Source organism: Hylobates moloch, unplaced genomic scaffold (assembly GCF_009828535.3).
Source record: "Hylobates moloch isolate HMO894 unplaced genomic scaffold, HMol_V3 SCAFFOLD_2, whole genome shotgun sequence".
Taxonomy (NCBI): domain Eukaryota; kingdom Metazoa; phylum Chordata; class Mammalia; order Primates; family Hylobatidae; genus Hylobates; species Hylobates moloch.
The window spans coordinates 124,837,800-124,851,917 of NW_026652277.1; the positions used below are offsets into that span (position 1 = coordinate 124,837,800).

The following is a 14,118-nucleotide window of genomic DNA, read 5'->3' on the forward strand; positions in this document are numbered from 1 at the left end:
ACATCTTAGAACAGAAAAGGCCAGACCAGAACTTTCTGGCCTATGCAACTGTGAGACAGTAGAAACAACCCCCCGTTTCTGAAAAATCTACAAGTATATAAACTGTGTTATATTCATACAATGGAATATTACTCAGCAATAAGATATTAATTATTGATACAGTACACAAAGTACTCATGATAAATCTCAAAATAAACAACAAAAAAGAGGCCATAGTGTATGATTCCATTTGTGTATGTACAATTCTAGAAAACGCAAGCTTGCCTATTGTGACAGAATGCAGACAGTCATTGCCTAGGGATGGCAGAGAGAATTCGATGGGACACGGAGAATGAAATGGAGAACGTCAGTGGGTGACGGATGTTTATCATCATGACTGGGGCTGGGGATTCACTGGTAGACACGTGTCAAAACGTATCAAATTGTATACCTTAAATACGTATCATTCATTGTATTTCAGCCATAACCTAATAAGCCTGTTTCTGACAAATGTTGAATTTGACCCAGATACTTATGGAAATGTATATTTGAGTTTTAGGAAAGCAGATGAGCTGGTCAGTGAGCACTGCTGGGTGTCGGGGGAGCAGGGAGCCTTTGCTCCCGCTGACAGGCATGTGCCTCAGGCAACTGGGAATGGATAAGAACAAACGGCATCCTGGGGTGCTTCTCTCCACACTTGGGAAGAGTACAGGTGGCTGGGACTGGCATAGCCCAGCGCTTCTTAAGCTCTAGTGTACACACTGAATCACCTGGGGTCTTGCTAGAATGCAGAGTGTGAACCCTGGGCCTGCATCTCTAACAAGCTCCTGGCAGCTGTGGCTGCTGTCCATCCTCTCTGAGTAGCCAGGGCCTGGCAGTCAGTGTTTGCTCTCAGTTTATCTCATCCAGGCAGATCAGGGTTATTTGAAAGTTTTCAGGTAACTAATGCCAGCACAAAACAGTGCATGAGGTGTTTTTCTCTGCAGCCTCAACCAATGTAGGGAAAAGAGACAACCTCAGAAGCGAGGCTTCATACAGCAAGTGAGCAATATGAGGCTGAGAATAGGTAGATACGAGGGGAATAGAAACCAAGAGCCCAAATAAACAGAAAACTTTCATCATTCAGAACCTTCCATGTGTTCTTTTTCGTTTAAATTACTGAACGGCTGGGCGTGGTGGCTCACACCTGTAATCCCAGCACTTTGGGAGGCCAAGATGGGTGGACCTCCTGAGCTCAGAAGTTCTGCCAGCCTGGGCAACATGGCGAAACACTGTCTCTACTAAAAAAAAAATACAAAAAAATTAGCCAGGCACAGTAGTGTGCAAGAGTAGTCCCAGCTACTCAGGAGGCTGAAGCAGGAGGATAACTTGAGCCTGGGAGATGGAGGCTGCAGTGAGCTAAGATCTTGCCACTGCACCCCAGCCTGGGTGACAGAGTGAGACCCAATCTCAATAATAATTAATGAATTACTTCCTAGACTCTCTCTTTTGGATAATAGAATAATCTGACTCATATTAGAGAAATGTTAATTCTTCTCTTGTGCCCCCATGAGGACAACCACGCAAAAGAAAAACTACTCCCTCAGTGACCTTATAAAGGGACTCGTAAGTGCATTAGTTATCACAGAGCTGGCCAATACTTCCTTCAGGGTTTGTGTGCATATATATATATATATATATATAAGCAAATGGTCAGTGGCAACTGGCCCTTGTGGTCCCCACTCCCCACCCCTCCCCTCTACAGCACTCCCAGGAGCAGAGGACCAAGGACATACCAGAGTGGAGGCAGCCTGTCAGGGGTGGCCAGCCACCTGCCCCACTCCCTCCGGGGTCTCCTTGCCGAGCTGTCCCCATCCCTGTCAAACTGCACAATGGTTGTGCGATGGGACCGTGTTGTTCCTGAGTCCATCCCCAGTGCCTAGCAAAGTGCCCAGGGTACAGAAGAGGTCAATGAATTTCTGTCAACCACACATGAATAAAGCAGGGCAAAGTGTTCCACCATTCTCAAATACATGCTTAAGAAAAGTGAGGCCAGGTGCAGTGGCTCACACCTGTAATCCCAGTATTTTGGGAGGCTGAGGCGGGGGATCTCAAGCCCAGGAGTTCAAGACCAGCCTGGGCAACATAGTGAAACCCCACCTCTACAAAAATAAGCTGGGAGTGGTGGTGTGTGCCTGTAGTCTCAGCTACTCGGGAGGCTGAGGTAGGAGGATTGCTTCAGCCTGGGAGGTTGAGGCTTCGTGAGCCGAGATCACACCACTGCACTCCAGCCTGGGCAACAGAGCGAAACCCTGTCTCAGAAAGAAAAAGAAAAGGAGAAAAAAAAGAAAAGGGAGCTGTTCTGATAAGAGCACTGGCAGAGACGTATGAAGGTGTGGCTAAGAACTCAGCTCAATCAGCAAGCATTCTGTCTGTGACCTTGTAAGCGCCTCACCTTCGTTTACTCAAGGGAAATCATGCTACCTGTCCCACAGGGTGGTTGTGAGGATTTAACGAGACAGTGCACATACAGCACTGAGTCTATCTGAATCACAGTAAGTGCTTAATAAATATTTATGGCCGGGTGCGGTGGCTCATGCCTGTAATCCCAGCACTTTGGGAGGCCGAGGCGGGTGGATCACTTGAGGTCAGGAGTTCGAAACTAGCCTGGCCAACACGGTGAAACCCCATCTCTACTAAAAATACAAAATTAGTTGGGTGTGGTGGCGCATGGCTGTAATCCCAACTACTCGGGAGGCTGAGGCAGGAGAACTGCTTGAACCTGGGAGGCGGAGGTTGCAGTGAGCCGAGGTTGCAGTGAGCCGAGGTTGCAGTGAGCCAAGATTGTGCCACTGCACTCCAGCCTGGGCAACAGAGTGAGATTCTGTCTCAAAAATAAATAAATAAAAATTTATTATTACAATATGATTTATTATTACATAATGCTATTCCCAAGCCATGGCAAAGGTAGTTCTGTAGGTGACTTTTATTAGGGGAGTTGTAATGACACTCTCAACCAGTACACTGAGAAGGACTTTCCCACAGTGCCTCAGGGTAAGTTGCTCATGAAAGGCACTTCTTAGAGGTCTGTTTGTCCTAAAGGCTGGGAATTTAAGCCCTTTATGTTTCTTCTGTTCTGTTATCTGGCATTATTTCTTTAAAAAAGAAAGAAAAGAAAACATATACACACACCAGAAAGGAAAGGGTGGAGATAGCTGAAAACCTTTACCCCTAACGCAGTGTTTCAAATTGTGGGTTAGTAGATGATGACTGATTTTGGTGGATCGTGACCAACATAAGAAGAGGGAGGGGCCGGTGGCTCATGCCTATAATCCCAGCACTTTGGGAGGCTGAGGCGAGTGGATCACCAGGTCAGGAGATTGAGACCATCCTGGCTAATGCGGTGAAACTCCATCTCTACTAAAAATACAAAAAATTAGCTGGGAGTGGTAGCACACACCTGTAGTCCCAGCTACTCAGGAGGCTGAGGCAGGAAAATCACTTGAACCCAGGAGGCGGAGGTTGCAGTGAGTACCACTGCACTCCAGCCTGGGCAACAGAGCGTCTCAAAAAAAAAAAAAAGAAGAAGGAGGGATTAGCCACTAGGGAGGCTTAGGTGGGAGGATCACTTGAGTCTTGGAGGTGGAGGTTGCAGTGAGCTGTGACTGCACCACTGCACCACAGCTTAGGCGACAGAATGAGACCCTGTCTCAAAAAAAAAAAAAAAAAAAGAGGGAGGGAAGGAGGAAATAAGAAAGCAAAAAGAATAGAAAATATCAAAGTGTACTGCACAAAGTAAATCAATTTAAGAGTTTTGTTTCATTACTATGTGTATGTCTAAATATTTATTTACAAATTCATACAGGTAAGTTGTATTGCTCTATAAGGTGATTTATAACTGTGGGTCACTGTGGAAAACCATTGCCCTAACAAACTCAAAGTGCCTTACTTGCTAATTCCTGTAGAATGTAAAGTAAAATTTTTGGCAATTTATTCACCATTTAGTTCTATTACACTAAAATAATTTTAGAGGTCCCATGGACTATAAGATTACTATAAGGTTTACCAATAGAGTGAAATTTGGGTTTGGAGTACTAACAATTACAATCATAACTGTATTAGGAGTGATTTTAGAAAAGGAGACTGCTTTAAAATAAGGTTCCATTAGCACACTTAAAATAGAATTTCCTACAGAAAGAGATCATCAGAAACGTATATAGCATGCAACAAGAGTACATGTTCAGAGGGAGACTTGCCCTAATTAATATCCAGGGGAGAAATGAGTACAGGGAAAAGTTTCTGGTGAATTATTTGAATACCAACAACACACACAAGATTTGACTCCTTCACATTCCTACAGCAGGTGGGAGGCAAGAGTACATTGAAACTGGGAAACCCCCCATAACTCTCAATATTCAGCCTCATTAATACAAATATTTCTGTTTCCACCAAGCATGTTAGAAACACTGCCGTCAATAGAAACATTTTTGGCTAGATTGCTTGAATAAAAAATGTTAGTGTCCCAGTAGAGGGCAATATTCACTCCCAGAAACCTTGGGTACACAATTCAACACAGAACACAACACAAGCACTGAAGAGAAAGTTCTTAGATACTCCCACACTCGTGTCCTGTCAGCTCAGTGCTCCAATTAATTCCACAAATGCTGCCAAGGCGGCAATGGGCTGGCTGCGTTTGTGGCTGATGATAAAATCTCAGCTCAGCTGTCTAGGAGTATCAAGAAATCTTTAAATCTGTGCTACTTGGCACTGGGTAGGACTGGCTGACACGTTCCCAATTCTCTGAGGCTCGTCTTCCAACCATATGGGAACTCTGCTGTACAGCTCAGGCTCTGCAATGCCAGCGTCTAGCCCGGATCTTGATCAGGGTGTTTCATTCAACCACCAGCACCCGTAGAACCCAGAGAGAATGCCCAAATCTCTCAGCTGGAGAATCTGACTGAACAAAAAGAAGCTGATGTTGGGTTACAAGTGAGGGGTAAATAGACTATTTAGGGAGATTCCAGGTGTCCATGCCCAGTGACATCCCAGGGAGTGGGTCACCCTGGATATGCTCCAAGTACTAGACGTCTTCATCGGGACCCCAAATCCAAGAGCAGTCACTGAATTTAGTTCAATCAATCAGTGGCTCAAAAGTGCCCTGAGAGTCAGCACACTGGAACACCCAGAAAGCAGCATGGCTTGGGGAAGCAGGGAGGCCATGTGAAACAGTGGTCGGGAGGTTCGCATCTCCCTCCTGGAATCACAGTCGCAAGAATGATGCTTATACCACTTTCATTTTCAACATTATTATTTTCATCATCATCATCAAATTTTTTTTTTGAGACAGGATCTCACTCTGTTGCCCAGGCTGGAGTGCAGTGGTGTGATCTTGGCTCACTGCAACCTTTGCCACCGCCCCCATCCCCCCGGGCTCAAGTTATCCTCCCACCACAGCCTCCCGAGTAGTTGGGACCACAGGCACACACCACCATGGTCGGCTAATATTTTTTGTATTTTTAGTAGAGGCCCTGTACTTATTTTTCTATCCTGGGTATTAATTAGGGCAGGTCTCCCTCTAGAACATGTACTCTTGTTGCACAGTATATGAATTTCTAATGATCTCTTTCTGCACAAAATCCTATTTTAAATGTGCTCATCATGTTGTCCAGGCTGGCCTCGAACTCTTGAGCTCCAGTAATCTGCCCACCTTGGCTTCCCAAAGTGTTGGAATTACAAGTGTGAGCCACCACATCCGGCCAAAACAATTTTTTTTTTTTATTAAATAAGAGACAGGGTTGCACCAAGTTGCCTATGTTCACAGGTGTGATCCCACTACTGATCAGCAGGGGAGTTCTGATCTGCTCTGTTTCTGACCTGGGCAGGTTCACCCCTCCTTAGGCAACCTAGTAGTAACCCTCACTAAGTTCAGCATCAATATGGTGCCCAGGATCAAGCCAGACACAGTCTCTGCTCTCATGGCTCTTACTCTGTGGGTCATCCTTCTGCTGCCAACACTATATGGTAAGGGTGAAGGATGTGCTAAGATGGCTGAAGAAACAGGATTCTGGGGAGATAAAGCAACTATAATGAAGGGAAAAGAAGACGACCAGAAGACCTAGCAAGATATGAGTGCACCTAAGGCTTCTCGTGCATCTTACAAATATCCCAGTATCCCACCAGCATGATGTTTGAGTGCCCAGTTCGGAATGACGCAGGCTTGGTAGTGCTAACTTCTCTGAGCCTCATTAAAATGGGAATGTACCTATCTGTGATAGTTGTTGAGAGACTTCTTAAGAATCCTCAGCTCACACCACAGTAACTTGACACTCACGAGGTGTTCTGTGCATTTGCACTGCATGAGATGCCATTTCCACTTTCCAAATGAAAAACAAACCACAATGACATTTTAGGATTTAAAAAAAATAAACAAAAAACCCCAGGAGAACAAAGCTAACCTCTGCCTGGCATACGGCTCTTGAACACCGCCCCACTTCTGTGAACAAAAAGATGATTACCAATAAAAACGTTGGCTATGCACCTCCCACATCCGCTGTATTTGGCTACGAAGTCCTCTCCAACAGAGGTGCCAAATAAGTCTTTACATAGCCCTTTATTAGACTTTTTGAGGGAGGATTTTCTTGTAAGCGTTGTACTAAACGTCACTCATAAAACAAGTTGTCAACATTGATAGACGCCTGCCTGTGACATGCTGTTAGCATCAGGGATCCCCACTTTGCCCTCCTGCACTTTCCTTGGGGCAGGGGAGAGAAGACAGGAGATGGTCTATGTCCTGACTGGATGGTGCCCAGGCTGGGTGTCCTCAAGGGCATCAGGTGGCCTCCCTTGATGGTGCCATGCTGATTTCATTCTGATAAATGTAGAGGGAGGCAGCTGAATGCTGGTCATGGGGTTGAGGGCTGGAGATGGGAGCTCAGAGGCAGTAAATAAACATTTCTTTTTCTTTTTTTTTTTTTTTGAGATGGAGTCTCGCTGTCACCCAGGCTGGAGTGCAGTAGCACAATCTCAGCTCACTGCAAGCTCCGCCTCCTGGGTTCATGCCATTCTCCTGCCTCAGCCTCCCGAGTAGCTGGGACTACAGGTGCCTGCCACTACGCCCGGCTAATTTTTTGTATTTTTTAGTACAGGTGGGGTTTCACCGTGTTAGCCAGGATGGTCTTGATCTACTAACCTCGTGATGCGCCCATCTCGGCCTCCCAAAGTGCTGGGATTACAGGCGTGAGCCTCCGTGCCCGGCCCAGTAAATAAACATTTCTAAAGGCTGACGTGGAGCATGCCCCATGCTGCATCCTCATGTGGACTATCTCAGTGATCCACAACAGCCCAGCGAGGTGGGCAGTGTCACCCCTCACGACGGTGGAGGAACCTGAGTTTTGGCAATCTGTCCCTCGTCTGACCCCAGACTCTCTGCTTGTTCTGGTATTTTAGCATGCTGGTAGTGATATGGGAGGGGGCTATGGAAGTGCTGGGTAGAGAAGGTGGGTCCCTGGCTAGGGCTCCACCCTCAGGCCTGTGCCCACGGACCTAGGTGAGGACAGGCACTCCTGCCTTTGCACCCAAATGTTGCATTTTCCAAGAGCACCCTGGCCTGCCACACCCCCATTTCTATCCTGTGCCTATAGAAATCCTGAGATCCTAGCAGGCAGGCACACAAGCAGCTGGATGTCGAGAGGAGCGGATCAGTGGAAGAAGATACAAGCAACTGGACGTCTACAGAAACACACGGCGGGAGGAACATACAACTGGGTGGATGTCGAGAGGACATCGGGAGCACACCGACAGGCACCACCAGCACGATGACAGGTCATTGACCAGCAAAACAATGTGGAGTTTGGCCGGGGCAGTAGGAGGAGGACCCGGGCCACTGAGCGGCCCAACTCCAGGGGAAAATCATTTCCCTTCTGGCTCCCCCATCTGCTGAGAGCTACTTCCACTCAATAAAACCTTGCACTCATTCTCTAAGCCCAGGTGTGATCCGATTCTTCTGGTACACCAAGGCAAGAACCCAGGATACAGAAAGCCCTCTGTCCTTGCAACAAGGTAGAGGGTCTAATTGAGCTGGTTAACACAAGCTGCCTATAGACAAGGGCAAAACTAAAAGGGCACCCTGTAACATATGCCCACTGGGGCTTCAGGAGCTGTAAACATCCACCCCTAGACACTGCCATGGGGTCAGAGCCCCACAGCCTGCCTGTCTGTATGCTCCCCTAGAGGTTTGAGCAGTGGGGCACTGAAGAAGCGAGCCACACCCCCATCGCATGCCCTGCGAGGGGACAAGGGAACTTTTCCCGTTTCAGTAGGATGACTCAGAGAAGGTGACAGTGTCTTCCCAATCAGTCCTGATAATCTCACCCCAGGAACAAGGCTGCCCCACTGGCACCCTGGCACCTTTTAACTTACATGCCTGAATTTGCTCAGCTGCCTGGTGGAGGTTAATACCTCGTTTGTTATATGGATTAGATGGAATAAGGTATGCAAGGTACTATTTGTTGAGAAGCTACTGGTAACTGTTAGTGTGCTTCCTTTCTACTTTTTTTTTTTTTTTTGAGACGGAGTCTCGCTCTGTCGCCCGGGCTGGAGTGCAGTGGCGCGATCTCAGCTCACTACAACCTCCACCTCCCAGGTTCAAGCAATTCTCCTGTCTTAGCCTTCCAAGTAACTGGGATTACAGGTGCCCACCACTACGCCCGGCTAATTTGTGGTATTTTTAGTAGAGATGGGGTTTCACCACGTTGGCTAGGGTGGTCTCGAACTTCTGACCTCAGGTGATCCACCCGCCTCGGCCTCCCAAAGTGCTGGGATTACAGGCATAAGCCACCGCGCCTGGCCAAATCCAGGACTTTAAACACGATTTCCCCTTCAAATCTAATGGGTCAGAACTGCCTTCCGTATCCTATCTACTAAAAAGTACAGTAAATACACGTGACCATCTTTGTATATGTAGATTGGGCAGGTCATATTAGAAATACTCAAATGCATTTTTGGTTTTGATCCCTTTTCCCTAAACATGTCAGAGTCCCTGGGTGATACCCGAAGCTCCAGCCAGATAAAACTTAACCCCGGGAGACAGAGTGAGACCCTGTCTCAAAAAAAAATAAATGAGAATATACCCTTTCCTTTGTGTCCCCAAGAATATGAAGATGCTCCCTTCTCTATGATCCTGTTACAATAAAAATGTGTTGAGTGAAAGGGTGAGGTGTGACATCATTTGTGCAGCAAGGCAACAGAACTATCTTGGACTGTCCACAAAGGCTACAACCTGACGCACACATGGACACGACTTGTTGGAGAGCTTGCTGCTCCCTGTTTATAACAATAGCCACAATACTCCCTCCCACCTTTGTGTGAATGCCTCTTTGCAAAGTGATTTTATGCTTCTATCAACAGGAGACCGAGTCTACTTTTCCACTTTCGGGTGTAGTTTTGGATATGTGACTTGCTTTGGCCAGCAGGACACTAGCACATGTGATGCAAGCAGAAGCTTGACAAGCCTGCCCTCTCTTGCCCCTAGGAATTCTTGCACTGTCATGTGAGTAAGCCTGGACTAGCTCCCTCCAGGGGGATAATGTACGTAAAGGGAAGCTCCAATCATCCCAGCCACTCATTCCAGGTGACGACCCAGATATGTGAGTGAGGTTATTCCAGACTACCCAGCCCTAAATATGTCAGGCCAAATCAGAACCACCAGCTGGTCCAGAGAATCATGAAAAAATAAAATAGTGGTTGCTTTTTATTTTTTTTTGTGATGAAGTCTCAGGAGTCTCGCTCTGTTGCCCAGGCTGGAGTGTAGCGGTGTGATCTTGGCTCACTACAACCTCTGCCTCCTGGGTTCAAGCGATTCTCCTGCCTCAGCCTCCTGAGTAGCTGGGATCACAGGCACACGCCACCACACCGGGCTAATTTTTGTATTTTTAGCAGACATGAGGTTTGTTGACCAGGCTGGTCTGGAACTCCTGACCTCAGGTGATCCGCCTGCCTCAGCCTCCCAAAGTGCTGGGATTACAGGCGTGAGCAACCGCGCCCAGCCTAGTGGTTGCTTTAAACTACTAGGTTCTGGAGTGGTTCTGAGCTATGTAACACAACATAGCACAAGTGAACTGATACACTAAACTTTGTCTTCCATTTCCTGAATTCTGGCTTTACGTGAAAACTTGAAGTGAGTTTGCAGAACTGATCACAAACAGAAATGTAATATGACACAGAGGAAAATATTTTTGGGAGTTCCTTTAGGAAATTAACATACTGCTTGTCAAACTTCTCATCACTTCCAGCATAACCCCCTAGGAATCTAACCTACAGAAACACTCATACAGTCACTGGGTTGATGTATGGGGATGTTTTCCCGGCATTACTTGTAATAATATAAAATTGGAAAACATCTAAATATCAATCAATCACAAAGGAAAAGGATAATAAAGTATGGTTAAGCTATTCCACTAGCTGTCTTGTAGCTTTCATCTGCCACAGCAGATCACAGATCAGATCTGTGGGTTTTCATCTAGTTATTACTCACCGCACTAGAAACTGCCATCCATGCGTGAAACTTCTGCCCAGATCACAAGGTATGCGGCAAGTGGCAGAGTTAGGCAGCCAGAGTCAAGGGTGGAATATTTCTAATTATTCGTTTATTAAAAATTATCGGCCAGGCACGGTGGCTCATGCCTGTAATCCCGGCACTTTGGGAGGCTGAGGCGGGAGGAATGCTTGAGCCCAGGAGTCCCAGACCAGCCTGGGCAACATGGCCAAACTCCATCTCTACAAAAAAACACAAAAAACAACCCCAAAAAACAAAAATTACCCGGGTGTGGTGGTGCGTGCCTGCAGTCCCAGATATTTGGGAGGCTGAGGTGGGAAGATCCACTGAGCCCAGGGGGTTGAGGCTGCAGTGAGTCGTGGTCACACTACTGCACTCACCCTGGGTGACAGAGCAAGACTGTGTCTCAAAAAAAAGAAAACAATACTCATAGGTATTAAAAAAAAAAAGTCAACATTTTTTTCTGGACATTATAGATTTTTAAATAATGTCTCGTTCAAGTATGAATTATGATACTCAAAAAGTAGAAGCAACCCAAAATGTCTGTCAACTGATGAAGGGATAAACAAAATGTGGTGAGGCTGGGCTCCATGGCTCACTCCTGTAATCCCAACACTCTGAGAGGCCAAGGCGGGAGATCCCTTGAGGCTAGGAGTTTGAGACCAGACTTGGCAACACAGCGAGACTCTATCTTGAAAAAGAAAAAGCATCTCTACAATGGAATATTATTTGGCCATGAAAGAAGATGAAGGACTTCAGATATCTGGTCCAGCATGGAAGGAGCCTGAAAGTCAGCATTCCATCCTAAGTACAAGGAAAAAGCTGAACAAACTGAAAAAATCAACACGTTTTCTTAGACCCGTAAGACCGGTAAGGTCACAGGGCAAACCACTGCCCCCAGACTTGGCGAAACAGACGGGTGAGTACAGAGACTCCCAGCTTACCACGGCAGACACCAGAGAGCAGACATCCACAGGAACCAGGGCTAGGGCAGGGAAACCTGAACTGCAACTGAGGAATTGCTGGAGACGCAGTGTGTACAAGTCTGAGAGTTAAAATCTCGAAGGTTACCCAATCAGCACAGGCCCCACACTTTTGTGGGTTTTACTGAGAGGTGAAGCCAGCTGGGTTTCTGGGTCAGGTAGGGACTTGGAGAACTTTTCTGTCTAGCTAGAGGACTGTAAACACACCAATCAGCACGCTGTGTCTAGCTAAAGGACTGTAAACGCGCCAATCAGCACTCTGTAAAAACGCACCAATCAGCACTCTGTAAAACCACATCAATCAGCACTCTGTAAAACCGCACCAATCAGCACTCTGTAAAAACGCATCAATCAGCGCTCTGTAAAAATGCACCAATCAGTGCTCTGTGTCTAGCTAAAGGATTGTAAATGCACCAATCAGCACTCTGTAAAATGGACCAATCAGCGCTCTGTAAAATGGACCAATCAGCAGGACGGGGGCCAAATAAGAGAATAAAAGTTGGCCACCCAAGCCAGCAGTGGCAACCCACTTGGGTCCTCTTCCATGCTGTGGAAGCTTTGTTCTCTCGCTCTTCACAATAAATCTTGCTGCTCCTCACTCTGGGTCCGCACTACCTTTATGAGCTGTAACACTCACTGCGAAGGTCTGCGGCTTCACTCCTGAAGTGAGCGAGACCACGAACCCACCCGAAGGAAGAAACTCCCAACACATCTGAACATCTGAAGGAACAAACTCCGGACACACCATCTTTAAGAGCTGTAACATTCACTGCGAGGGTCCGCGGCTTCATTCTTGAAGTCAGCGAGACTAAGAACCCACCAGAAGGAATAAATTCCAGACGCACTACCACCAAGAACCCTACCAGGTTCTCACGGTGAATATTAGAGAAAAATCCCCTTCTACTTGTGGCAGGGGGAGGGGAAAGGGAACCAATCCAAAATATCAGAGCATCCTCTTTTCTTTTTTTTCTTTCTTTTCTTTCTTTTAGTTTTATTTATTTATTTATTTTTTATTTATTTATTTTTTGAGACAGTCTCGCTCTGTCACCCAGGCTGGACTGCAGTGGTGTGATCTCGGCTCGCTGCAAGCTCTGCCTCCCAGGTTCATGCTATTCTCCTGCCTCAGCCTCCTGAGTAACTGGGACTACAGGTGACCGCCACCATACCCAACTAATTTTTTGTATTTTTAGTAGAGACGGGGTTTCACTGTGTTAGCCAGGACGGTCTTGAGCTCCTGACCTCCTTCTCCACCTGCCTGCCTCAGCCTCCCAAAGTGCTGGGATTACAGGCATGAGCCACCGCGCCTGGCCTTTTTTTTTTTTTTTTTTTTTTTGAGACAGAGTCTTGCTCTGTCGCCCAGGCTGGAGTGCAGTGGCCCGATCTCGGCTCACCGCAAGCTCTGCCTCCTGAGTTCACGCCATTCTCCTGTCTCAGCCTCCCAAGTAGCTGGGACTACAGGTGTCCGCCACCACGCCCAGCTGATTTTTTCGTATTTTTAGTAGAAACAGGGTTTCACTGTGTTAGCCAGGATGGTCTTGATCTCCTGACCTCGTGATCCGCCCGCCTCAGCCTCCCAAAGTGCTGGGATTACAAGCGTGAGCCACCGCGCCTGGCTGCCTTCTCTTTTCTTAAGGCTTGCCCTCTGGAGAACTATTTAATGTGAGCTAAGCCTGCAGGGGTTTTATCAGAGTCTAACTGACCAGAAGGGAGATACCCAACTCCAGCTCCTGCCTTTTACCCGGAGGAAGAGAAACAGCCAACATCAGCCCACTTGACTTATTCTGTCCCACTTAAGGGAGGAAAGGTGGAAGAACGAAGTCCAAGTGAAGTTTACAGTCCAGAGATCCAGGGCTGCTAAAAGACTCAGACCTGGCCAGGCGCATGTTGGTAATCCCAGCACCCCGGGAGGCCGAGGCGGGCGGATCACGAGATCAAGAGATTGAGACCGTCCTGGCCAACATGGTGAAACCCTCTCTCTACTAAAAATACAACAATTAGCCGTGCGTGGTGGTGTGCGCCTGTAGTCCCAGCTACTTGGGAGGCTGAGGCAGGAGAATCGCTTGAACCCGGGAGGCGGAGGTTGCAATGAGCCGAAATTGCATCACTGCACTCTGGCCAGATGACAGAGCGAGACTCTGTCTAAAAAAAAAAAAGACAGACTAAATCCAGGACTGGAGAATGCTGCCCTCCCCTTTCCTCTCCCCCGACATTACTGAAGGGACTATTCACAGGAGTTACTTGTATTCAGGATACCATGTCTGGTTACTAAGAAAAAACTGGCTGGGCATAGTGGCTCACACCTGTCATCCCAGAACTTTGGGAGGCCGAGGTAGGCGGATCACAAGGTCAAGAGATTGAAATCATCCTGGCCAACATGGTAAAACCCCGTCTCTACTAAAACTACAAAAATTAGCTGGGCATGGTGGTACACGCCTGTAGTCACAGCTACTCGGGAGGCTGAGGCAGGAGAATTGCTTGAACCTGGGAGGCGGAGGTTGCAGTGGGCAGAGACTGCGCTGCTATACTCCAGCCTGGGTGACAGAGCAAGACTCCATCAAGAAAAAGAAAAAGAAAAAAAAACTACAAGGCTGGGCCGGTAATCCCAGCACTTTCAGAGGCCGAGGT

General features: G+C 47.2%; 1 protein-coding gene across 2 annotated transcripts in view; it reads right to left on the bottom strand.

The window, feature by feature from the left end:
* The window catches only part of BEND3 (BEN domain containing 3), a 49,487-nt gene that overhangs the window by 6,380 nt on the left and 28,989 nt on the right, over positions 1–14,118 (bottom strand). The gene's annotated exons all lie outside the window — the stretch shown is intronic.